Raw genomic sequence first — 25586 nt, forward strand, 5'->3', positions numbered from 1 at the left:
GTAGTGGCCAGTCACTCACCTGAACTCCTGCACAATAAAGCTTCGCATTCGGTGGAGTTAATCTCATGTTGGTGTTTTTTTCTGTCGTCCAGATCCAAGTGTCTTTTCATTTTCACTTCTCTGACTTCTGCTGTTCTTCTTCTCCTTTTCTTTTCTTTGCCAGTGAGGATTCAGCCTTTACCCAAGAATCAAAAGTCTCACCCTCTCCAAAAATTTTATATTAAAAAAAATTCCGTTGTGCCGGCTGGGAAGTTTCTTTGCGCTGCAAACTTTCACAGATCAGCTGACGTTATTTAGCAACCAGGACCATAAGTGGCCGGACTACTTGTGGAGTGATATGAAAGACGTGAATCAGAGGTAAAAGAACCCATTTTCCTTAACACCGGTGCAAGAAATATTTTGTGAAAAAAATTGTGCCAGAGAATCGTGATCTCAATTCTAAGCAAAAAAAAATCATGATTCACATTTTTGCCATTTGTGCAGCCCTACTACCCTTGCCACTTTTTTTTCTGAAAGCACCAAACCACAAATTTAACTACTTCAAAGATTTCTTTGGAAACTTTAATCAACTGTTGAAAAATGACTCTAACGCTAAAAACACACACATTTTCCTCTAACTGGCACCTAGTGATTTAATCTTTCAGTCATAGAATCACACAGCCTGTAAAAGTCAGTGTTTCCAACTTAGACACTTAGTTGGTATATCTAGTCATTTTTCAGACTCCTCTAGAGACTTTATCAAATAACCCACTAGTGGATCTATGAATTTTTTCTGGCGTTATTGGAGACTTTTGGAGACTGACGTGAAAGCACGTATCATTCTTTGTCTGAAATAAATCAGTGCACTGAATATAAATCAGTCCCATTGATGTTGACAGTTTTCTTTCTTGCCTGTCTTTGGTCCATTTAGATTAATAATGTAGACTGAAAATAAAAGAAGGCTATAGTTAAAAATGTTTATGTGTTACTGTGTCTTGTTGTAGTCTCCTAAGTGTTAAAAACCAAACCAAACTGAAGAAAATGGAAGCCAAAAATTAAACACACAATCAAATAAATAAATAAATAACAAGACTTTACAAATAAGAATAATTGTAATAACAGTATAAGAGTACAGTTCATTTGTTGTTCTAAACATATTTAGGCTGCTTTTATCCTCACTTTTTGTCTTTCCCACAATGTTATTCCTCTTGTTCATTACAATTACATGCACATTCATAATTATGCAAATTAGGTGAAAATATCATTTAGCAAATTCTAGCAGCGTTTTGGGCAGACAATAGATATTTTCCTAACTAAGGAATTGGAAACACTGATTTTTCCTCATGGTTAAGTTAATCCATGACAGCCACACACTGGGGCAGTCCACCCTACCAGCCACACTGCTGTGAATAAACCTGCACTTGTGCATCATAATGCAAACAGCTGATGCCTTTGAGCCATTACATGCACTACTTCAGTGCTGTATCTGAATGTACAGATGGCACAGATCCCTGCCAAATGAATCAAAGGCTTGCAAGGACTTCAGGGAGGTTCAGGCTGCACATTTTCCTCAAATAATGTCATCAAACATAAGTGACATGACATGCCAACCAGCTCAGAGCAGCGCTGACCTTTGCATTGTGTCCCTGCAGTGAAAAGGACTGCACGACAAGAGAAAATCCAAATCAAATCTGAGTTTTTAATCAAACTGAGGACAGAAATGCAGCCTGATGTGCCCTCTATATACTAGTCTGAGATAATCAGGCTAAGCTGCACCAGCAAAGCTTAATTAATCTATGAAGAGGTCTAATTAAAGACAGAAAAAATAGGTTTTGAAGAAACAAATCTGGACATTAAATTGGGCTGAACTCTGTTAAGGGTAATCTCAATTGAACATGGTTCATTGTTTAAAGTTGATACAAAAATGCACATTAAAAGTGCAATATGTTGAATACATTTGTTATATTTTTTAGCATGTGCAGCTGTTCATGCCTCGTAAAGGTGGTGAAGGACAAGGTCAGACACAGCTCTGATGGATGGATGCAGGTCTGCTGACGCCGGGACGTTAAGGCTCAGGATGACAAGGTGAAAAGCCATGTGACTGCCACCATTAGACCTCAGACGCCACAGTGGAGTCAGTCTTTATTTCTGAGGTGATGTGCTTTCAGTTATATATTATTCAAACTTAAAACAGAAAAGTCTGAGTTCGATCAAGCCAAATCCTAAAAGTCAGACTGAAAAATCCATCACTGAATAATGCCACCTCCAACTGTTCCCACACAGTCACACCAGTTCATTCCAATGCTTCACGTCACTGCTGCATCTTTATGTAATTGTTTGCAGGTCTGTGTACATGCAGCTGCTTCATTAACATGATGACAGACTAATGAGAAACGGCTCATCAGCAGCGCATGTCCTCTGTCCATGCAGAAAGGTTAGTTTTATCGTTACAGTCTTGTGATCATTTAATGAGCAGCCACGTATACGCAGATGCAACGGGTCTCATTCAACAACAGAATGTCACGTCTCGTCAGATGTGTTACTCATGTTAATGTTTAGTGTTTCATGTCTCGTCTTTGGTTTTCAGTGTTTCGTCTTTGTTTGATTCGTCACTTTATGCTCAGTTCGAGTCGTTCACATTTGCTCCTGTCTTGCACTTCCTGTTTTATTTTGTGCACATCTCTTCCCTGTGTTTTCCCTCCAGTGGGATCGTTCGCCCCTCCCCTGATTGTCATCACCTGTGTTCCCCTCCCTCATGCAGAAATAGTCCTGTCTCCCTTTGTCTTGTGCCAGTTCATCTGAATCCATCAGTGAGTTCACGTTAAGCGGCTAACCAGGTTTTTTCCAAGTCTGTCAGTTTTTTGTTTATCATAGAGATTTGTTAGTAGTTTTTTATATCCTCCTTTGGAGTGCTTTTTGTTCAAATCACTTTTTCATTATTAAAATACTTTTGTTTATCTTCAGTTTTTGGAGTCATGCATTTGAGTCCACCATTTTATGTATCAAGGATCTTACACAGAACATTAACGACCTGTGGTGGACCAATCACAGGCAGGCAGCCCTGCAGACCCTGCAGACCCTGCAGGCCCTGCAAACCCTGCCTCTGAGGGTCTTCAACCTTTGGAAACTACACTGCACGCTCAGAGATCCAGATGTATATGAACTCTGTCCAATGGGTCCAATCTGTTATTATCATCATTAGTTTTTATTATTAGTGGTGGGCTTTTTACTTGTTTTTTTCTCTCTGTTTCATTTAAGCCCTATGCTGAGTTTAGACACAGTCTCCTAAAACCTCAGGGTTTTCCCAAACAGTCTTAAAAACATATGTCTCACCTGGTCTTAAAGATTTGCCTAAAAACATGCAAATATTGCATCCATTTGGAAAGGTTGTATATTGTTAGCCTCATAGCATAATTGGCCAAGTCATATTTTTGGCTAAATTGTGATATCTGCACAACTTTACTCTCCTAACACTCTCCTGTCTGTGCCCCTGACCATAGAACTGATGAAGATCTGGAGTTGATCCCATTCCCACATTCCCAAAGTGCCTTCAACATACATAAACCTTGTACTAGGTTTAAAAAATAAGACAACATCTTCATCATTCTGCATTAGCAGTTCAGCTCTATCTGCTTCAGCCTTCTGCATTCACAGTATTCTACTGGTAGAATTGTCTTGTTCCTGAAGGACACTTTAGTATCCAGGGCCCCGGTATGAACATTCAACTCCATACAGAACCATTTCAGTCTCACCTTAAAAAGCCCTTAGTTTGGGACTGAAACAATGCTCCAAATAAAACACATTACTGACACCAAAGAGCTACCCGTGTGGCTAAGGCAGAAGCGTAAGTGTTTGACTGAGCTACCAACAGACACTATAGTCAAATACAATGTTCCAATAAAGAAAGGAAGCATTCTATACCTGTGGAGAAGGAAGGGGGCTAACTCCAGCTCTGTTTTCATTCCTTTAACTCCCTTAGTTCTATCCATCGGTTCAAAGCAGAGGTTTACCGCTGTTTTAGTCTGTGCTCTATCACTCTCCCATTTAGCTTTCTTTTTCTTTGTGCCAGTCCAGCTCCAGTTCTGGTGTCCACCATTACAACAAAATAAATCCAATAAATCCCTTTCTTTAGGAAAAAGGACAGATCTGGCTCCTCACGTGTTCAGTTTAAACTCTCCCGGTCGTGTGACGTTGTCATAGTGACATAAGTCTGCCATAAATCAGTCCAGTCTTGTCCGACCCGACCGGGGAAGCTGGAAATAGCATTTGGAAATAACCTATTTTGGTGCTGATAATCTCATGTTAAATTGTGGACTACCATCAGGTATATTTATATATAGAAAACTGAGACTTTTTCAAGATCACGCAGAAAGTCTGTACAGCACCTTTAATGATAAAAACGCTAATAGTCACACAGTCTAATAATGAACCAAAACTATAGAGTGAATGCACATCCGTCACTTCCCCCCAGGCCACGCCCCCAGGCCACGCCCCTCTCAGTCAGACTGAGCGGCAAAAACAAAGCGGCTCAACATGGCGGAGTATAGCAGTAACTCCAGCCAGAGCAGAAAACTGTGGAATATGAAATTAAAGCCAACTGGACTGGACATGGATCCATCCAAGCTACCAAACAACCAGTGTTCTACCAACACTGATCTGGGACAGAAATCACCTATCCTGACATTTACATGAACCTGAGTTCAACGCCGGGAAAATCCCCAATGCAAAGGCTGAAAGCATCCAACAGACCCAGAGTTGTGTCCATCCTGGTCCTGGTTCATTAGAGGATTCCAGCTGGTGAGTGCTTTCATTCAACATACTATTGTTTTGGAGGTTTTGTGTCAGTGCAGACGGAGTTTGTTGGTGGTGATTTAGGCGGTAAAGGCCCAGCAGTAGTGCTCACAGTTCACTACTGATTTACTGGAGTTGAACCCTTAGTACTGACCCAAGTGAGTGGATGATCTACTGGTACTGTGGAGATTTAAGGAGAGTTCACATCAAATACTGGATCCAACACAGATCCAACAGCTGTGTGCTAGAGGAGCCCCTGATCTGGAAAACTAGGTTAGCCTCAGTTTAAGCTAGTTTACAAATCATGTAGAGCACAAGGTTCACAATCACACAACTGAAGACACAAACGATTCAGTTCTGAAACATAGAACTAAATGACAGAGGCTAACATGAAGAGCTTTACTAAGAAGGAAGGTTAGCCAAAACCAGATGGAATTTAAGGATGAGTTTACACCAGAACACAGCACAAATGAACGTTAGCTGACACAGATCCAGGTTTGGTTGTCTGGATTCCAGTTCTTTCTCTGAATTGCAGCGATCCATCTGCTTCTTCTGTCTGTGGCTTTAGGTCTCCGCTAAAACCAGAGCTCCCAGTGCTTTTAAACCTATTTGTGCGATCAATGACACAACAGCTCTGCCCCATTTTTAGATTGTTCTTCAGTTTAGACAGTATCTAAGCCAACGCTGTCACTCATCTCCCTCTTTCTGCCACTCAGTGGGCGGAACCGCGGTGACTTCCGCTAGTGGTGACGTCACATGCAGACCCTCTATTGTGGTGAGTCTTCTATGTTACCAATGATGTAAATTACAGACAAATTTAGATGCACTGTTAATGTTACAATTCGAAACAATGAAAATGAAACTAACCAAAGCTGAGCACAAAACAAACAACCAAAACGAACTCTGAAACCACAAAAGCAGAACACAACCTGGATCCAGGAGCCTGTGAAACCATGGGAGCAGAACCAGGCCTTGAACTGGTAGAGAAACACAAGATGTACAGCTAAAATATAAAATACACAACTCTACCAACTCGATATGAAGGGAAAAACAGAAAGAGACATGAAATAAGCTGAGGTCCCTTTAGTTCCTGTGTCTCTCTCTCTCGCTCTCTCTCGCTCTCTCTCTCTGGGAAGGCGTGGCACACACCTGTTCTCCCTCTCTCTCCTTCACCGTATATAAACCTGGGTTGGTACATGGTACAGATCCAGTCCCTTCCGTTCTGCTTGTGTGTATTCTTTAATGGGCTTAGTCAGTAACCAGCTGGATTTTCTCTGCCTTTCTACTGCAGATGCTCCTGTCGCTGCTCCTCCTGGATTCTTCCATCCCATCTCATCCATGCCGTTCAGTCCTCAGCTCAGCCCCCCCCCCCATCTCCCTGGATGCACTGCCTCCAACCGCTACAGGCTGTGACCTCCACCACTTCCAGCTGTAAATAAACTCTGTCAAATCTGCACCTACTAGTGATGTAACAATTACCGGTATAACGATAAACCCCAGTAAATTTTCCGACGGTTAGTATTACTGTTTAAATTCTAATTATCATGATAACTGTGTTCAACTACCGCACTTTGAAAATCACAGTAATACTGCTCATATCCTGGAGAAGCAGATCAGCCTAACATGTTTTAAAATCCTCATTCTTTCAGAATATTTACATTTGTTCATTAAACAGTTCAGGAAAATATGATTGTGTTTCACTTTCTGTTTGTGTGTGCACAGTAGTGTGTATGTGTGACACTGGGAATGATCTGATCTGGAAAATGATCAAACAAACTCCACTCTGACCTGTCCAACTACTTTTTTTCACACTCAAAAACCACTCAGGAATCAATAGGAGAATTGATAAAGAATTTGATTGATAGGCAGAACTGATAATGGCATTGATAATAATCAAATCCTATCAGTTCCACCCCTGGTGCAGATATCTCTTGTGTCCATAAGGTTCCAGCTTTAATGCACATTTGTATGTTTGATGTTTACATGTTAATATTTGAATGTTTCTGCAACAGAAACTACATTGTGTGTGTTATTTTATAAGTTTTCTTCAAAATACAACTTGGTTAAATTATTTCAGGGTGTGTATCAGTACTTTTTGAACATTTTGAGCATATTTCAACAATACCACGATAATAATGATAACTGTGAAAATTTTGGTCACAATAACCATGATATGAAGTTTTCATATCGTTCCAACCCTATTATGGTCTTATCACCCAGCCTTACATACAGCTAGTGTCAGGAAGAGAAATAGAAAATGCTGTACTAACTGGATCACCTCGGGTTTACAACAGCTGGGAATCCATCACTGTTTTAATTATGTAACCCAGTTACAAAGTGTACCCTGTACACCCTGACCCACATCCCTCTCACATTGTAATCACATTCTTACAAGCCTTACAGGTCTTCTTTGTGGATGGAATTACGCTCATCACAGCTCCTAATATTACTTATTATCTGGTCTGTACATCGTCTTTTCTCATTGAATTCAGTGTCATCCTCACCTCAGCTTTTGTGTAAATGAAGTCATGTGAAAGTCATGAAATCCTGTCAGATTGACGCTGTGTTTGTTCAGCTCCAGGACTGGGGGCTGTTTGGAAAGGGAAGGATTTATTAAAGGTCGGCAGAGGGGTGATAACTGAGCGGGACTGTTGTCAGGAAAAAACACACACTGCAGATTAAGTCGAGCTCCTCAGTGGCTTTGACGATCCATGAAGCCGGCTCGGAAAAAAGCAGCATGTTTATAAGAGACTGATGACCTGAGGATGAGGGCTGGAAATTTATACAAAACCTATGTTTTGGTTTGAAATTCATGTTACATTTACACCTGTTTATTTGAGGTGTATGTTAGTCTGTCCATTTCAACCAAACAGTAGCTGGTGTTGTAACGCTGTACCAGGGATGTAACGAGTACCGGTATAACGATAAACCACGGTAAAATTCCCAATGGTTAGTATTAACGTTTAAATACTAATTATCATGATGACTGTGTTTGATTACCGCACTTTGAAAGACAAGAGAGAGAGAGAGACTATCTATTTATCTATCTATGAAAAAGAAACTAAACTCAAACTTGATATGGAAAATTTTCAAACAATGGCCATAAGGTGCCATCTTCGGTTCAGTTTTAGGTCCGATTTTATTTTCTATTTATACGCTCCCACTTGGTGAGATTTTTAAACGCCACAACATCTCTTTCCATTGCTACGTGGACGACACACAGATATACCTGCCCTTGAGACCAGATGACCCCAGAAGCCTAGCTGCTGTGTCTGATTGCCTCAGTGATGTAAGCCGTTGGATGGCCCAGAACTTCCTGCAATTAAACAGCTCCAAATCAGAAGTCATACTGTTCGGTCCACTAAATTCCACCATTGCATTAAAAGACAGCCTCGGTCCCCTCTCCTCAAACATTACTCCCACCGCAAGAAATCTCGGGGTAATATTTGACTCAGACCTCTCCTTCCAAGTACACATAAATAAAGTTATCCAATCCTGTTTTCTCCAGCTACGAACTATTTCCAAAATCAAACCAATAGTCCCACACCACGGCCTGGAAACAATCATCCACTCATTCATATTCAGCAGACTTGACGACTGTAATTCACTTCTGTCTGGCATCAGCCAAAAATCACTGTCCCGCCTCCAACTGGTCCAGAACGCAGCAGCTAGGCTTCTGACTGGTTTGAACAGACAACATCATATCACTCCTATCCTGGCATCCCTCCACTGGCTCCCTGTGTGTTTTAGAATTGATTTTAAGATTTTACTGATCACTTTTAAAGCCCGAATGGGCCTGGCCCCAAGTTACATAGAAGAAATGCTAGTTGACTACGAGCCAGCACGCAGCCTTAGATGATCCTCGGGGGGGCAGAGGGCTCCTGGCTGTTCCAAAGTCCAGGCTTAAATCAAAAGGTGAGCGGGCATTTTCCATCAGGGCCCCTCGACTTTGGAACGGCCTGCCCCAGGAGATAAGGCTGAGGAATCAGTAACATCTTTTAAATCACTTCTTAAAACCCTTTTTTATAGACTTGCTTTTATGTGATATCTGTCCCTTTTTAAATTTTAATTTAAATTTTTAAATTTAATCCTGTTTGATAATTAACTTGTTCATACATCTCTCTAATTGTGTTGCTTCTGTTTTAGTGTTTTTACTTGCTTCTTGTATCCTGCTGTTGTGCCCTCTGTCAAAGCACTTTGTAAACTTTGTTTTTAAAGGTGCTATACAATTAAAGTTATTATTATTATTATTATTGTCTTTAATGCACATTTGTATGTTTGATGTTTACATGTTAATATTTGAATGTTTCCGCCAACAGAAAGTACATTGTGCCTATTATTTGTTTTTTTGTTGTTTTTTTTTTCAAAATACAACGTAGTTAAATTATTTCAGGTTGTGTATTAGCACTTTTTGAACATTTTGAGCACATTTCAACAATATCATAATAATAATGATAACCATGATAATTTTAGTCACAATAACCATGATATGAAATGTTCATATCATTACATAACTGCGCTGTACTGGAGCAGAAGAGGGACATGAAACAAATCAGTGTATGGGTTGTTATCATGGATGCAGGCAACTGTACGAAAGCCCATTTTCTGCCAAAAAAAAACATTCTGCATGTCAAAATAAAATTATAAAACTACACTAGGGATGTAATGATATGAAAATTTCATATCATGGTTATTATGACCAAAATTATCATGGTTATCATTATTATCACAATATTGTTGAAATGTGCTCAAAATGTTCAAAAAGTGCTAATACACACACTGAAATAATGTAACCAAGTTATATTTTGAAAAAAAAAAAAAAAAAAGAATGAAAAAATATGTGCAATGTACTTTCTGTTGCAGAAACATTGAAATATTAACATGTAAATATCAAACATACAAATGTGCATTAAAGATGGAACCTTATGACCCTAAGAGATATCTGCACCAGAGGTGGAAATTAATAGGATTTGATCAATACCAATACCATGGTCAGTTCTGCTTACTAGTCCAATCCCTTATCAATTCTCCTATTGATTCCTGAGTGGTTTTTTGAGTGGGAAAAAAAGTAGTTGGAGCTTGTTTGATCATTTTTCACATCCCTAAACATCCTACATCCCTAAACTACACTAAAAATTATGATTTATAATCTGGTTCTAATTCCAGCCTTCTTACACTTGTAGCCAATACACTTATAAGTGTGTCAAACTCAGTACACAATCTGATTTACACACTTATCAAACAGTGAATGTTACATCTACAGCAGGTTTATCTAATGGCACCTTTGCCACCCCGTGGTACTAGTTTTTTAGTATCACCTCCGCCGAGGTTCCAGAACTGGGGACCAGACACTAAAAGGTGACGTGTAAACACTGCAGACCACTGATTGGTCAGAGTCATCTCTGTGACCCACCCTTTTACAAAAAAAATGGACCAATGGTCCTGTAGCTTACCGGACAAATTCAAAGCTTTGGGAAATGTATCCAGATCCATTTATTCTCCCCCAGTTCTGTGTATTTATTCTATTACAGAAATAGCCCATGTTTTGCTCATATTCCAATCAGATCTGTAAAAAAGTCAAATTCACACTTGATATCATTGATACTGATTTATTGGATCAATCCACTTCCTATCTGTTAGAATGGGAAAATTTTTCAAAGTGGCACCAAATCCAGAATCAGATCCGGATCCAAATAATTTCAATCCCTTGCGCTGACATCATCATACAGAGGCTGTATACCAAGTTTGAAGTCAATCAGAACTGGAGTTTGGGAGAAGAAGACGATTGAAATGTTTTCCCCATAAGAGCCCATGTTAAATTTTGCGTCAGTTCCAGATCCAGAAGAAGATCCTGATCAGCATGTGGACATTATGTTTGGCTCATCTCCCCATCAGGGCTGGACTGGAGACATTTACACTGGAGATCATTTAGATTTACTGAGTTATTGCATCCATCCACTTCCTATCTCTGATAATGGGGACATTTTTCAAAGTGACACCAAATCCAGAATCAGATCCAGATCCAAATAGTTTCACTAACTTTTGTTGACATCATCATAAAGAAGCTGTATACCAAGTTTGAGGTCAATCAGAATTGTAGTTTCGGAGAAGAAGACGATTGAAAGTTTTGTAACGGATGACAGACGACGACACCAGACGCTGCATGATGACAACAGCTAGCAGCCTGTCGGCCGATAAGCTACCAACAGATGCAGAAGTTGACAGTAAATGTAGCAGTAGGTGAATCCACATGATGACAGCCTGTAAAACTACACCATTCAGTCAGGAGATTCAGTCTCTGGTGGCCGATGTAAAAATTCAGCATGAGTTTGACGAGACAACATGCAACGAGCGAATTTATCAGCGACTCTGAGCAGACGACACGGAAGTAACGCGCCACATCGCTATGACGACCAGGTACTGTAAAGTGGGTAGTATCCTGGAATGGAAACGGTCTGGAATAGGACCTGGTACGCACGTCGAGTTGAGCCAGTTCCACATAGCGGAAACACGGCAAGAGATTCAAGAACAGCGTCCATCCCACAGCAAGAACAAGTGCGATGCAGAGATTCTGAAATGTGAACATGTGGTTGTGTGCATTTTTGCCTTTTTCAAAAAACATATTTGAGCTGTTTTATCATTTTTAAAGTGTTTTTATATGATCCTTTATAGTTTTTTTACCAAATGGTAAAATTTCAGTTTACATGTTATAATGATAATAAAGAATAATCTATTCTATTTTATGATTGGATTACAGTTACAGTTACTAACCTTAAAATCAACACATAACATGATTAGTTTTAGAAGTGCACATTCTTCACTTTGACGTTTAAATCTCTATAAATTGCACATGGTGTGGTCTGCTTGTACCGACAATGGAGTTACGATGAGCATCACATTACATGTCAGACTGAGTGGTAAATTTGCATGAGTTGTAAATTTGTATTACTGTATTTTTGTTTTTTTTCACACATTATGGATGTGAAAACAAAGAAACTACAAACTGGTACAAACCTGTCCAACTGCTTTGTTGGTTTAAAGAGGCAAGAAAAATGTCCTTCAGCTTTGCAGCTTCTGTTCTACTCTGTGAACTCTGTACACTCAAAATTTAATTTTCATTATTGCTTCCTGTTTTTCCCTCCAACTTGGTGCAGTGAAAAAATGAAAAGGTCGAGGAAAAATGGGAACTTCATTCTTTCAACAGCCAAAACATCCCAGTGCATGTTGACCCCCTGGTTCAGAACACTTGCAGTAGCAGTAGTGTATGAATCCAGTCTTATCATTTCTTGCCTTAAACAAAGGAAACGCACCCGTTTTGTGCTCAGCACGCTGTTTGAAATTCTGTCATACATGTCTTGCAAAACAATGTTTGACATTTGACATTTTGCGAACATGGAGAAAAGACTGTTATTCAAAATCCAAAACATACCTATGATTGGCAACGTGCCCTGGAAAGAAGGCATGAAGAAACAGTGGTGAATGGGAAACAGACTCATACACTGTCGTCCATCTGAGAACGACGCTGATGTGGACCAGACGCCGTTCGGACCCCATCCCTTATACAGTCCCCTATAGCAGTGGTTCCTAACCTTTTTTCCTTGGAGCCCCCCCACCCCCATTGGGCGTATGAGTATTTGTTCTTTAACATGCACATACACAGTATATTTTTTAAAACTTGTAACCTCAATGCAGACAAAGCCTCACAGCCCTCTGGGATCTCTGGCACCCACCTGTTCAGGGTGTGCACCCCAGGTTAAGACCCCTGCCCTACAGTACTGTACTTTGAATTTCTGTTTTGGCAAGTTCACAGTAACAGATTGATTACTGCACTGTAACTCTACTTTCCTTTGGTTTTGTCAAAACAACTGAGAGGAGAAGTACTACTACTGGTATACTACACCAGTGGTGTTTTCTCTCAGACTGCAGTGGAAGCTCAGCTTCCCCTAAAATTATGAAAATTAAATGGTTAAATATGTTCGGTTGTGTTGACATTTCATTGACTACAAATGTGTTAGAACACGTTCATCTCACAGATGAGTTTGTTCAGAATCAGCTTTATCACAAATCAGCAGACTGGCTGTTGTTCCCTTCTCCTCCATCCCCGTGTCTGTGTTTTCTCCTCCATCTCTGCTCAGTGCATGTGTCTGCAGACTGTGTCCGTCTCTGGGCTTCAATGGGACTGAGTGGAACAGGTTTTTTCATTGACTCTAAACTGGACGGTAATTGGATAAATGACACCATGTTGTCCCGCCCCCGGACACCGGGCGTCTCTGGGGGTGAATGGAGCTGTGGGCGGAGCTCGGCCGGGCTGGACGCCAGAATCCCACGTGCTGATTGGAGGATCAGTCAGAGGCTGAATCCTGTTTGATTGACAGCTGTTTTCAGATCTGCTCCTTCACTGACACAGTTCAGTTTAATACCGTCACACATTCTGCTGTGAAAGAGAGAGAGAAACCACTACCAAATTACTGGTTCATTTCTTGCACTGTAAATAAAACACACTCATTGGACTTCCTTGTTTCAAATTAACATAATTTCAGCGTTTTCTTGTTTCAGTTCCATAATTTAATTGTTTCTTGTTCGAGTTTAATATTGTTTTGTAGATAGTTAAATCAATCAAACTGTCGGCTAGGTCGCAGTAAAAGGAGCATCTGTAGTTTAAAAAGGCTGAAGTCTGACACCCACAATGCACTGGGCCAAGGCCGTCTGAGCAGACCAGCTCTGCTGGACATTCAGAGGACACTGGTCCAGTCCTGGAAAAGACGCCTACTGGTACGATAAGGACACTGAGTATTTTCTTAAAATGGAACAGAGGGACGAATGTATGTTTAAATAACTTGACAATTTTTTTTAATGTAAGCCGACAATGAGCTTCCCCTGTCTGACAGACGAGCAGCCGCCACTGTACTATACTATACACAAACAAACTTTCACAAAAGCTTGCGTGACAAAATTACAAAGTTGGCACTTTACTGCATCTAGCAGTTTTGTGTGTGCTTTACAACAGTGTGTCGATGCTTTCAAACAGTGGATGTTTGCTTTCTTTAATTTCTTGTTCATTTTAATGCCTGGTACAACTAAAGGTACATTTGTTTGGACAAATATAATGATAACAATAAAAATTGCTCTTAAGAGTTTCATTTCAGAGCTAATATCTTGCCACTTTCCATATTTTCTTGATAAAAACAAAAATCACTTCAGTTCTTACATCAGTATCTATGTCATTGTACTGACAAAAACAGTGCTTTTATTCATTCCATGTTTTCTTTTCTGTCTGTTTTAGTCACATGATACACACAGGAGTTAGTACTTGATTGCATAACCATTGTTCTGATGACTTTTGATGGTCTAATAATTTTTTCCACGACTGTATCTGGTTATATGTGGTTTTAGATTAACACCATAAATCCTGTGTGTACATCATTAGGCATAACGGCATGAATCAATGCAATACCATTTCATAAATGACTTCTTATTTTATTAAATTAGTAAATTAATTACATTTTAAATTAAAATAAAGAAAATGACCTCAAACTTATTCATCACTGGTTGTGATTTTTAGTTATCTATGGTGTCAACATGACAAGCAAGCTGCTGATTTCCAAGATAAAAGATGAAGATATAATACAGGGCTTATAAAATGTATAAATCCTACATGTCAAAATGCAGATGAAATGAGGTTAGGGGTGTGTATTGGTAAGAATCTGGTGATACGAGACTAGGATCACGATACGATATATTACAATATATCATGATACTGTTAAAAAGGCAATTTTTTTATTGGTTTTGTTTCTTTTTTAAAAAGATTATCTCCTGGAAGAATTGAATTACACCAGAAATCTGCACAAATACTAAACACATTTCTATTTGATCAGAACAGAATCAAATGTTATATCACAAAATATTCCTCTGTTAAAACTTAAATTATGTTTTACAGCTATTACAGTTTAAAATCCTGCTCTAATGTTCATATTCTATTAGTTCCTAACTAATGTCACAACATCAAATATAAACAAAAAAGAAAAACAAAATGAACCTCTGCAATATCTGTATTTGAATAAATACCTAAAAATATCAATACAGTATCTTTTAATATCAATACAATATTGTGTAGACAAAATATTGCGATATTTGGCAGAACCGATATTTTCTAACACCCCTAAATGAGGTAGGTGTGAAAGCATCTTAAATGACTAAAATATAACAAAATTCAAGACGAAATTGCAATGTAAGTGACCCAGCCTGTAATTCTGACTGAGTTTCTTGGTGTGTGCTGGTTGACTGCTCCAGTATTTGACTTGCAGCCTGATCTGTCATCAGACATGAGGGGGAAAACATAGTTGTCAGATTTTTGGAGGTTTTTTCTTAAAAAACAGTGTTGTAAAGAAGAAACATTTCAAGAAACACATCTGAAAGTGGAAGAAAATACAAACATTTTTAGACAATTTTCCTTTGGAAGTGACTTGAAGTTTCTATTGAAAATTGAACATTGATGAGCTGGTATCTCCTGGTGTGAACAGAGGTGGTGTGTCCTCAGACATATTTTACAGTTGTACTGACCCGTCCCAAAGTGAAGGCCCTGTTTCACCCTGAACAGCAGCTCTTGGTGAGACTTCAGGTGAGGTCCACCTGTTCAACCACTGTTCACACTAAACACGATCTGTCAACTTCACTACAATCATCAGCACATTTTCCTCCTGCCTTTCTATCTGTAAATCAATAGTCTTTGTGCAGACGCTGGTGAGTGCTCCCCTCTCCCCCCTCCCACTGTGGGTCTGCTGACTTCCCATCATACCTCATTCCTCCTCCTGGTAAATTCTACATCTCAGCAGAGACCGTCTGTGTCTGCAGAACACTTTGTTCCAACAGTCTATCATGCATTCAGAGTCATGTAGCGCCTTAGTGGACCACGAAATCACAATCATAGCCCCCGAGTCCAGGTAAACACAACAAATGAGCAAAATACAACATTTACACATGACACTCTGGAGCATTTTGGTTGATCCACAACACATGGTCCATTTACCATCATGGAACAAGCTGAAGCAGAAATTTTGACTATTTCAACTGAGAAACTACTTTCTGTTTTTACAACTATAACCGCTGCAACAGTTATCAATTATCAGAGGAGTTCACTGATTTAATAGTCACTGACAAATCAGTTAATTGTTGCAGAATGTTGCTGTTGTAGAATACACGATTAATGATTCAAATGGGATAAACAAATGATGACTTCTTGTAATTGATCAATTTAGGTCTCATATCATCAGAGTCTTGGGTCCCATGATGTCATCTCTATGCCTTTAAGCTTTTCTTGTTCTCCTTTGTGTAAAAAGTCTACTTAGCATTACTACAGTAACACTGACAGGTTGTGTAAACACACACTGTGCTCTGAGATACAAACTCAGAAACACAAACGTGGTTAAACTGTCGTAGAGCACTGACACACCCATCAAATCCTGAAAGAAACACGCATAAACAAACACAAATGAGGCCAGTGCCTTCCATTTGGAAACACCTGCACATCTAGTGGATGGACTGTAACAGGATCAGACCAAGTCAAACTGTGAAGAAAATCTGAGGACAAGATTCAAATCACAGGCCAGACAGAACTTCATTCATGTGTTCAGTTCTGTTCATTTTAACAGAGTCTGACAGTAAACGACCAGACTGTGGTCCAGTGGTCAAAAACTTCATTCAGAACTCCACAGAGTAAAAATTCACACTTGAAACATGATCGTACACAGAATATGTGTGAATGAAATAAATAAACAGAAAGGCAAACAAGTGGTTCCTGGCACAACAAACCCTGCCCCTCGTATGCATTGTATCTGATTTTGGCATCGAACCAGCTGATGTCATCATGTCTATGCGTGTGCTGATGTCAGAATGTCAATTGTCTTTATATATGTGCCAATTTTGAAGTAAATTGAAATAAAATTAATGTTTTTATTGACATTTGAAATGTCGCCTAATATAAGTAAATGGGAGAAAAAAAAGATTATTAAAAAAATTCATAAAAATTTTAAATTTTGACCTACTTTTCCCAAAATGTAACCACATCTATCTGGGTCACTGGTAATCTATAAACCCAATTTGGTATGAATTCAACCAATAGTTTTGCAGCAATAGATATATGAAATTTTGCCTACTATAAGTAAATGGAAAAAAAAAAAATTAAAAATTCGTAAAAAAAAAATTTAACTTTGACCTACTTTACACAAAATGTAATCAGATCTGTTTTGGGTCACTGTCAATCTATAAACCCAATTTGGTAAGATTTCAACCAATTGTTTTGGTGCTAGAATGTTAACAAACAAACAAACAGAACCAAAAACAACCCCCTTGCCTCCCCTTCAGGGGGCGGGGTAATAAAAGACTACGTTCACAGGTTCATTTGCCTTCTACTGAACTAGACAGAACAGATAATGGACTGATAAACAAAGTATGAAGTATGAAGATGTAGAAACACCTCATAAAAGCCTTATTCTACATCAAGTAAATACATGAAGATCCCGTTAAACAGATGCAGTGGGCGCTAATTAGCTAAGATGCTAACATTCACTAGCACCAAACTTCTGTATTTTCTCATTTAATACTTGTAACTTCACTTCTCAGCTCCATCCTCTTCCTCTATACTGGATCATCACATGTGAAGTGGTGGAATATTTCCTTGGAAAACTGTGACGTCTGTCCAAGAATCTCCGTTTTCACGTTTCCCTTATTTTTACACACAAACACAAAAACAAAGCTTCACTAAAATCTCCACTTTGACCAGAGTTTTTAGAAACCACTGTTTTTGGTGGGCGTGGCCATTGTTGATGTGCAAACAACAGACACAAACACAGAGAAAAATCTCAGTTTTGCCAGATGCGCAGCCGCATGTAAACGTAGCCAAAGGCCCTGGTCACTGTCTGAGAAACGGAAACACACAGGAATGGATGGTTTTATGTTTAATGGAATGGTTTTACATGTGACACATTTAAATGTGTGTGTGTTTGTGAACGCCTGACTCTCATTGTCACTGTTTAATGACATCCTGTTTATTTAGCTTCTGTACCACTGGTCTCTCTGTTGTTTTTCGATGTTCTTACAGCTGAGATTCATGTTTTTAAGCCAGCAAACTCATCCATTGACACTAACTCCACCTCTTGGGTCTCAGGAATTTCAATCTTGACAACAAATGTTCCATTAACAGGATAGATGATGAGTAAACTGATGTAATATATGGATCAGAAAAGTAACCCAGCAAACAGTGTGGAAGAACTTGCACGACACATCCAAAAACCCTGACCATCAGTTAATACATTTCAAATGTATACATAGGATGTATTTAACTCCCAGGAAACGTCACGCTATGAAAATGATTCCATCCAAATTTCTGTTACTGTGAGTGACATGCTAAAGATTAATATCCCTTTATCACCATCTTTACTTCTGCTTAATGATGACTCTACCTTAGAACTTTCTCTTCAGCAAAAGCGTATATTATGGGCTGCTCTCACTGCAGCCAAGAAAATGCTGGCATTGAGATGGCAACCGCCTCATACTTTATCACGGCAACAATGGATAAAGTATTTTCTAGATATAGTTATGATGGAGAGGTCAGTGGGCCGGATGCATGCAGCCAGTGGAAAAACAGTATGTGGGATGGTGTTTATTTTTTGGTTAAAGAAAGAGTGCAACAGAACTGTCTATGACTTTCCTGATCACTACTCTGTTTATATCTGTAAATTATATTCTCTTTCATCGATATACATGTATTTGTCTTTATTTATCTTTATTAGTTGGTTTTTGTATTCTGAGATCCAGACTGGGTTGGTATGGGGGTTGCCACTGGTTCTGTGTGTGTGTGTGTGTGTGTGTGTGTGGGGGGGGGGGGGGGTTGTTATACTTTGTGTGTCACAGAATCTTGTATTATAAAATGTGAATTTCTTTTTCTTTTGTACTGTACTGCTGTGATGCACAATGAAAACAAATAAAAAATTGATCAAAAAAAAAAAAAGAAAAGTAACCCAGCTTCTTGAAGTGTGCTCTGTGTTCATCAGGCAGCCTTGAAAGCTTCCCACGCCACAGCTGACTGAGCGGCTGCATCACATGACGACCATCAACACCAAGCCAGTGGCGTTCATGGTCTGTTACATCACAGACAGAACAGAGCTGATTCAAGTCCGCATTTGTTCCACACACAAATCAATAAGTTCACCATCACTGAATGAAATCAAAGAGCTGCTCATTGATCTCACTGACTGTTTCATAAAAAATAGCCATGTATGTGAAAGACTGTATAAATTACTGCAAATTAAATTTAAACAAGTAACTCTACATTTCCCTTTTATGGAAGAGGATTAGGGTCACTGGGAAAAAAAATTAAGGTCCAATATATTTTTTTTAATTATTCTGAAAAAAAAAAAAAAGTCTGAATTCTGAGATTTAAGTAAGAATTTGGACTTTTTTCTCAGAATTCTGATTTTTTTCCTGACATTCACGGAGTGTCACTTTCACTTTATGGCATGCAGGGGGAGTGCAGCAGGTTTTCATGTGTGCATCCATTTTCTTTACTCAGTAGCACGCCTTCTAATGCTGATACAGTTAGCTTGTTGTTAGCTTATTGTTAGCTAGCTAGCACCAACCTGAGGTAGGTTCATCAATTCATAAATTTGTCTGAGGGCATTTGATACAGTCAAATACATTCTACACCCATGTTTTACCCACAGAATCACTACATTTCTGTCTCTGTTTAATGTAATTGTTGCAGTAGTATATATAATAACCTTTTCAGAAAAAAAAGTACAGCATTCTGACATAATGACGGATTTAGTTGACTTTTCACACTTCTGAGGGGTTCCGGAAGAAGCCATTTCACTACATAAGACGAGCACAAGGTGAGTGGATGTTATGTTTAGAAACTTGTCATATATTTGCAGGTCATCTGCACAGCAGTCCAACCACATTAACTAACAACTATACCGTCTACAGAGGGGAAACCTTACCAGGGGGTTTTTCTTCAAATTTACGTACACGAGTTTCAAAACATAACATTCACTCACCTTTTGCTCATCTAATAGTGAAAAGTCTCCTAAATCTATCATTCTGTCAGCCTGCTGTACTCCTCCTGCACGCCATAAAGCAAAACTGACACTCTCCCTGAATGTCAGGAAAAAAAAGAACAGCCTCAAAGTTGATTCCATCACAAACCGTCCTGTTGTTTACACACAAAACTGAAAGCGAAACCAAACTGTCACTTGGGCCTTTTTGGAATTCCAGCAATGAAGCAATGAAGCCGTTTCCGTGTTTGTTGCTGCTGCGGCCATACTGTGGCTGCGTGGAATTCCAAAAAGACCCAAGTGATGGTTTGGTTCTGGTTTCGCTTTGGTATGTACACAACCGGATGGCTTGTGATGGAGTACACTTCCAAGTTGTTCACCGTGAGGAAAGCGATTCAGGTGCGTAATCACTGAAAGACTAACTTAGGCTATCACTGAGGATTTACAGATTTGATGAAAAATTGGTGACAAATGTCATACTCTGCTTTAACTTGAGTAGTATTTCAGTTGGTGACTTGACCTTCTTCCAAAGTTAAGTTTTTGGGAGGGTACCTTCACTTGTACTCAAGTGTGACTTTCCAGTACTTTATGCAATACTGGCTGATACACACTGATGTTGCTGTAGATACTGATGTAAGTTGTCAAACAATAACAGAGTAACCACACAGAGATGAAAGGAAAAAGACAAAAACAGTACTTATTGACAACTGCTCAGTCCATCATCAAGTAAAAGTAGCTTTGCTGTGCAATTCTCTTCCAAGTATGGCTGGGGCAGTCAGTGGAGCTCAAATTAGTCATAACTGAATAAATGAAAGGACATTATCAAATAATTTAACTTACTTCAGACAACTGTATAACTACGGTATAATCAAATACACTATTTTATGTTTGTTTCATTAGTCAGCCAAAGCACAATAAGCACCACTTTGTCACAGATGGAGTTCAGGTTCAATAAGGTGTTACTGAAGTGACAAACTTCCACACTATGTAGATAGGTTTACTTATATTTTCCACTTCATTATCTATTTTTCTGTGCTTAAGCCACTTTCACTGTAGATTACAGTCAAACAATCCTTTTGCTGCGTAGCTCATAGTCGTCGTAGGAGAACCGAAGCTGAACCTACAGTATGTGTAAACAGAGCTGTTGTTGCTTGATGATATGTTTTACCAAGTAATGCTTCTGCTGTCTATTGTTGAAAATTAGTTTTTATAGCAAACTAGAGTGAATATGTATAAGTTGTGTGTGGTATCTGGATGCCATGCCATTACTTTACACTCTGTACCGTATGTACTGCTATTCACATGTCGTCATTTCTCCTCAGGTCTTGACTGGCATGTTCTTCCGCCTGAGTGCTCAGTTCGGTTGAAATGAGGCACGATCCAGACCACCCCTTCAGAAAGGCAGCGGTGCCACGTAGTGATGTTAGGGGTCATTGCTGTGCAGTTATTTTTCTTCTCTCTTAAAATGTTAGAGTACATAGTGAGTTCCTCAATCTCAGTTGCATCATGCAGCCTCAAACCATAATGAACCACACAGTGTACACACAACACTTATCTGGGCTTCTGTTTATATCTCATCAGTTTGCTTGGAGCTTTGGCAAAAACTGGACTTTCTGGTACCTGCTATCATGTGATAGAAATGCTGAGTAAATTGAGATCAAATACCTGTGGAAAAGCAGTTTATAATTATTTGAACTATTTTCTGCTACTTCAAGTATTGAAGCACCTCAGGAGCACTCTAAATGCTACCCTTTGTTAATAATTACACTCAGTCCCAGTACAGTGTAGCATCTTAACACATTTATCTTAGTTTGTGCCTGAGTGGTTTGACATTTTGTGCATCGAGTGATTATAAATGTTATTTTCACTATATAAAAGCTAAGTGGAATTACTGACTGGCATATTAACTTCCAAAAACAACACTGTGACTGTTTGATAGATTATAAATGGAAAGATTGTAAAACACATTGTGGTTCGTTCTATCAGGAAACTTCAGCTTCTCCATAAAAACAGGATTAATATTACTGAACTCAAAAGCAAGTAACCCTTTGCTGTTTTGGATCATGGAAACGTCTGGATAAAGTATCATAACTGGACCAGTGTCCCAATAATTACTGTAATAAAAAAGCTGAAGCACTGGATGGAAACAGAAACATCGCTGTGGTCACAAGCGCAGACTTTAACACTTGCTCTGTACATTATGGCGGATTTCTCCTCGAAGATCAAACGTCCAAAAACACAGGTTTACAGTTATCTGGATTATGAGCCGAACTTTTGAACCTGACCCATCTGTGAACTCAGGTCTGGGTGTCATTCTTTTGAGAAGAGTCTACAGATCACAGTGGGATCCTTTTGGTGTTTGGGAGATAAACGAGGGTCTACTGGGGGATAATTTACAGATTACCAGTTTGAGGAGGGGTTTAAAATTTGGTTTGACTTGTTCCACGTCCCCTTCAGACTGGTGGAGCTTGAAACTAAGCTTCACTCCAGTCACAAAAGGCATTTTCTGTCTTGATGTTCGATATTGTTAAAAAGTCTAATTTCCAGTTCAGAATGAATCTGAAAACCAACAGCAAGTCTACTGTTAGCCGCTCAGCCAAGTTCATATTCTTGTCATCTTGGTTTAGTTTTCTGATGACAGCTCTGCATTGGAGTTATTTTTGGGAGGCGGCACCAAATTCTGGGATGTCAACATGTTCTTGACTCTATCAGCACTGAAAAGGTAGAAAAACGGTAATTGTATTACAACACATCACTGAAAAATATAGGTTATATTTTGCCTCAGGTTTTTCAGCTTTTTGCAAGACTTGAGGCTATTTTTGTCTGATAAAATGCTCAGTGTCCAACGTCATACAGTCAGCAAAAAAACTGTAATATACAACAATTCGGAAAATTTGAGCACCTTCATTGGTGATGGGACAGATACGCTTACATCTTTTTCTAGATGACAAAATCTATCGACCAGTATTGATTGTGATGAGTCAAAAGCAATGCATTTCATAATAATAATAATAATAATAATAATAATAATAAATTTTATTTGTAATGCACTTTGCATTTTTATCTAAAAATCTCAAAGTGCTACAGGCAATAAATAACAGAGAATAAAAATAGAAAATAAGTAAGCCTAATATGGAACTTTAACATTTAAGCTGTCACTACTAAACAATGAAAGTGTGGGTATTTTAGGAAATCTTTTTGAGGCTAACCAATGTTTGAGTTTATTAATGACGTTTGTGATGTGGTGGGTTGGGGAAACAGATTGGATACGTTTATTAACCTCCTAAGATCCAGGAAATGTCAGCAAAGTACCAGCTTTTTTTGTTTTTCATTAAATCAGTGCCTATATTGGAAACATCATGATGCAACTGTTTTTTCATATGCAGTTTTTTAAATTTTTATGGAATGTCCTTTGTGGTGGACAGTTTTCATTTCTTTTTTTTTTTGTTTAAAGTTGTGAAACTTTTGTCCACAAATGTGGACAGAAAACCCACAGCTGGGTCTGAGGAGGTTAATATGATTCAGAAAAGTTGAATACAAAGAAATAAACACTGAAACTTGACAAATAAGAGCTGCAAAGTGGGTTTAAGACAGAGGTCAACTAAAGATTGATACCAAAGTCTACTATTGTAACTTTGACAACAAAGCTCCTATAACTTCTAACATCCAACAACAACCTTTTAACATCCAATGGTTTAATGTTAGTCAGGGGTGAAGGATGCGTAATAGTGGGTAATGGTGAGCTGACCAGGGAGGAGCTGGGAGTAGAGCCGCTGCTCCTCCACATCCAGAGGGGCCAGCTGAGGTGGCTTGGGTATCTGTGTGGGATGCCTCCTGGACGCCTCCCTGGGGAGGTGTTCTGGGCATGTTACACCAGGAGGAGACCTCGGGGAAGACCTAGGACAGGCTGGAGAGATCATGTCTCTCAGCTGGCCTGAGACCGCCTCAGGGTCCCTCTGGAAGAGCTAGAGGAGGAGTCTGGGGAGAGGGAAGTCTGGGCATCCCTGCTTAGACTGCTGCCTCTGCGGTAAGCAGAAGAAATGAATGGATGGATGGACGGACGGACGGATGGTAAGCCAGCCTCTTTTGAATCCTAAATCTAGCTGCCACATTCTGGTGTGACAGATACAACTGAACCACCACGAGTCCAGAGTCCAGTCCTCTGCTCTAGTCTTTAAAGAGGGGAAAGTGAAACTGAGATGGTACTGATTGTGGCTAATCTTGATTTGTTGTATGACTTACTTTTCAGAGGGATTGTACAGATTGTGTCATTAAATAACAGTCTTCTTCATAAACACTTTTGTGATTGTACCTAACCTTTGAATTATTTACAATGTATCCTTTACAAACTATTTTTAAATTATTTAGCACAGAGCACAAATTGATTAATTGATTTATTGATTGTTGCCAGATTTAGGTAAAATAAACAGTTAGGTCCATAAGTATTTGGACGATAACACATAGTTTGTAATTGTGGCTCTTAAATTTCCACAGTGGATTTGAATAGAGGGAATGTGGAACCCATGGACCAAACACTGAGTGTCCTGCTTGAAGATGCTTTGTCCTACAGTTTCAGTCACTGTTTGTGGGTCTTTGTGGCTTCCGTTTAACATTCATTAACTGAAACACATATTCTATTGGGTTAGGATCAGGTCGCTGACTTGATTAGTTGTCCAAATAATATTGAGACTCTGAAAATGGATGGACTCAATTAAAGTGATTCATGGCGGTTCTAAATGGTTTATGCAGTATTTTTGTCCACACTTAAATAATGTCTTGATTGTTTCCTGTGGTGGGGAACAGAGACTCATTTACAAAGTCAGTGTCACCGTCCAAATACTTATGCACCTGACTGTATGAAGGATATCTTTGTGGTATCAGACTGATTTATTTTTTAAATGTCCATATTAAGGCTGTGTATCGGCAAGAATCTGGTGATACGATCCAAATCACAACACTAAGATCACGATACGATATATCACGATATATCATGATACTGTTAAAAAGGCAATTTTTTGTTGTTTCTTTTTTTTAAAACAATTATTTCCTTGAAGAACTGAATTACACCAGAAATCTGCACAAACACTAGACACATTATTTGATCACAACAGGATCTGATGCTATATCACAAAATGTTCCTGAGTTCAAACTGAAATTCTGTTTTACAGACATTCCAGTTTCAGATCCTGTTCAAATGTTCATATTCTATTAGTTCACAACTAACGTCAGAACATTTTAGTTCAATCCCAACTAAGGAACTAACATTACTGAATAAAAGAGTGTTAAATAATAATAAATAAAATATTAACAAAAAACAAAAATGAACGACTACAATATCTACATTTGAATAAATACCTAAAAATACAGATACAGTACTTTTTAATATCGATACAGTATTGTGAAATGAAATATCGCGATATATTGCAAACCAATACTTTCTTACAGCCCTAGTCCATATAAATATAGCTCCTAAGACAGTAAAGACTGCCAGCCCCTGGCGTAGAGCTTGCATACAGTATTATTAACCTGCTAACAGTATGGAATCCACCAGCTTCACACTATGATTTCAGAGAGACTCTCACATATTGTTTCAGCGGTCATTAGCAGGCTAGTATGGAATTTCAGACACCACCATTCACTTGTGCTAATGAGTTTGGTGGCCTAAGATCAACGGTCAACGTTACTGTCATCTCATATTTGTCCAGTGCATACAATATCCCAACAGCACCTTGAGTAAAGCTGGGTTTTTTTTAAGACTTCATATTAATT

This window comes from Sphaeramia orbicularis, unplaced genomic scaffold (genome assembly GCF_902148855.1).
Source record: "Sphaeramia orbicularis unplaced genomic scaffold, fSphaOr1.1, whole genome shotgun sequence".
Taxonomy (NCBI): Eukaryota; Metazoa; Chordata; class Actinopteri; order Kurtiformes; family Apogonidae; genus Sphaeramia; species Sphaeramia orbicularis.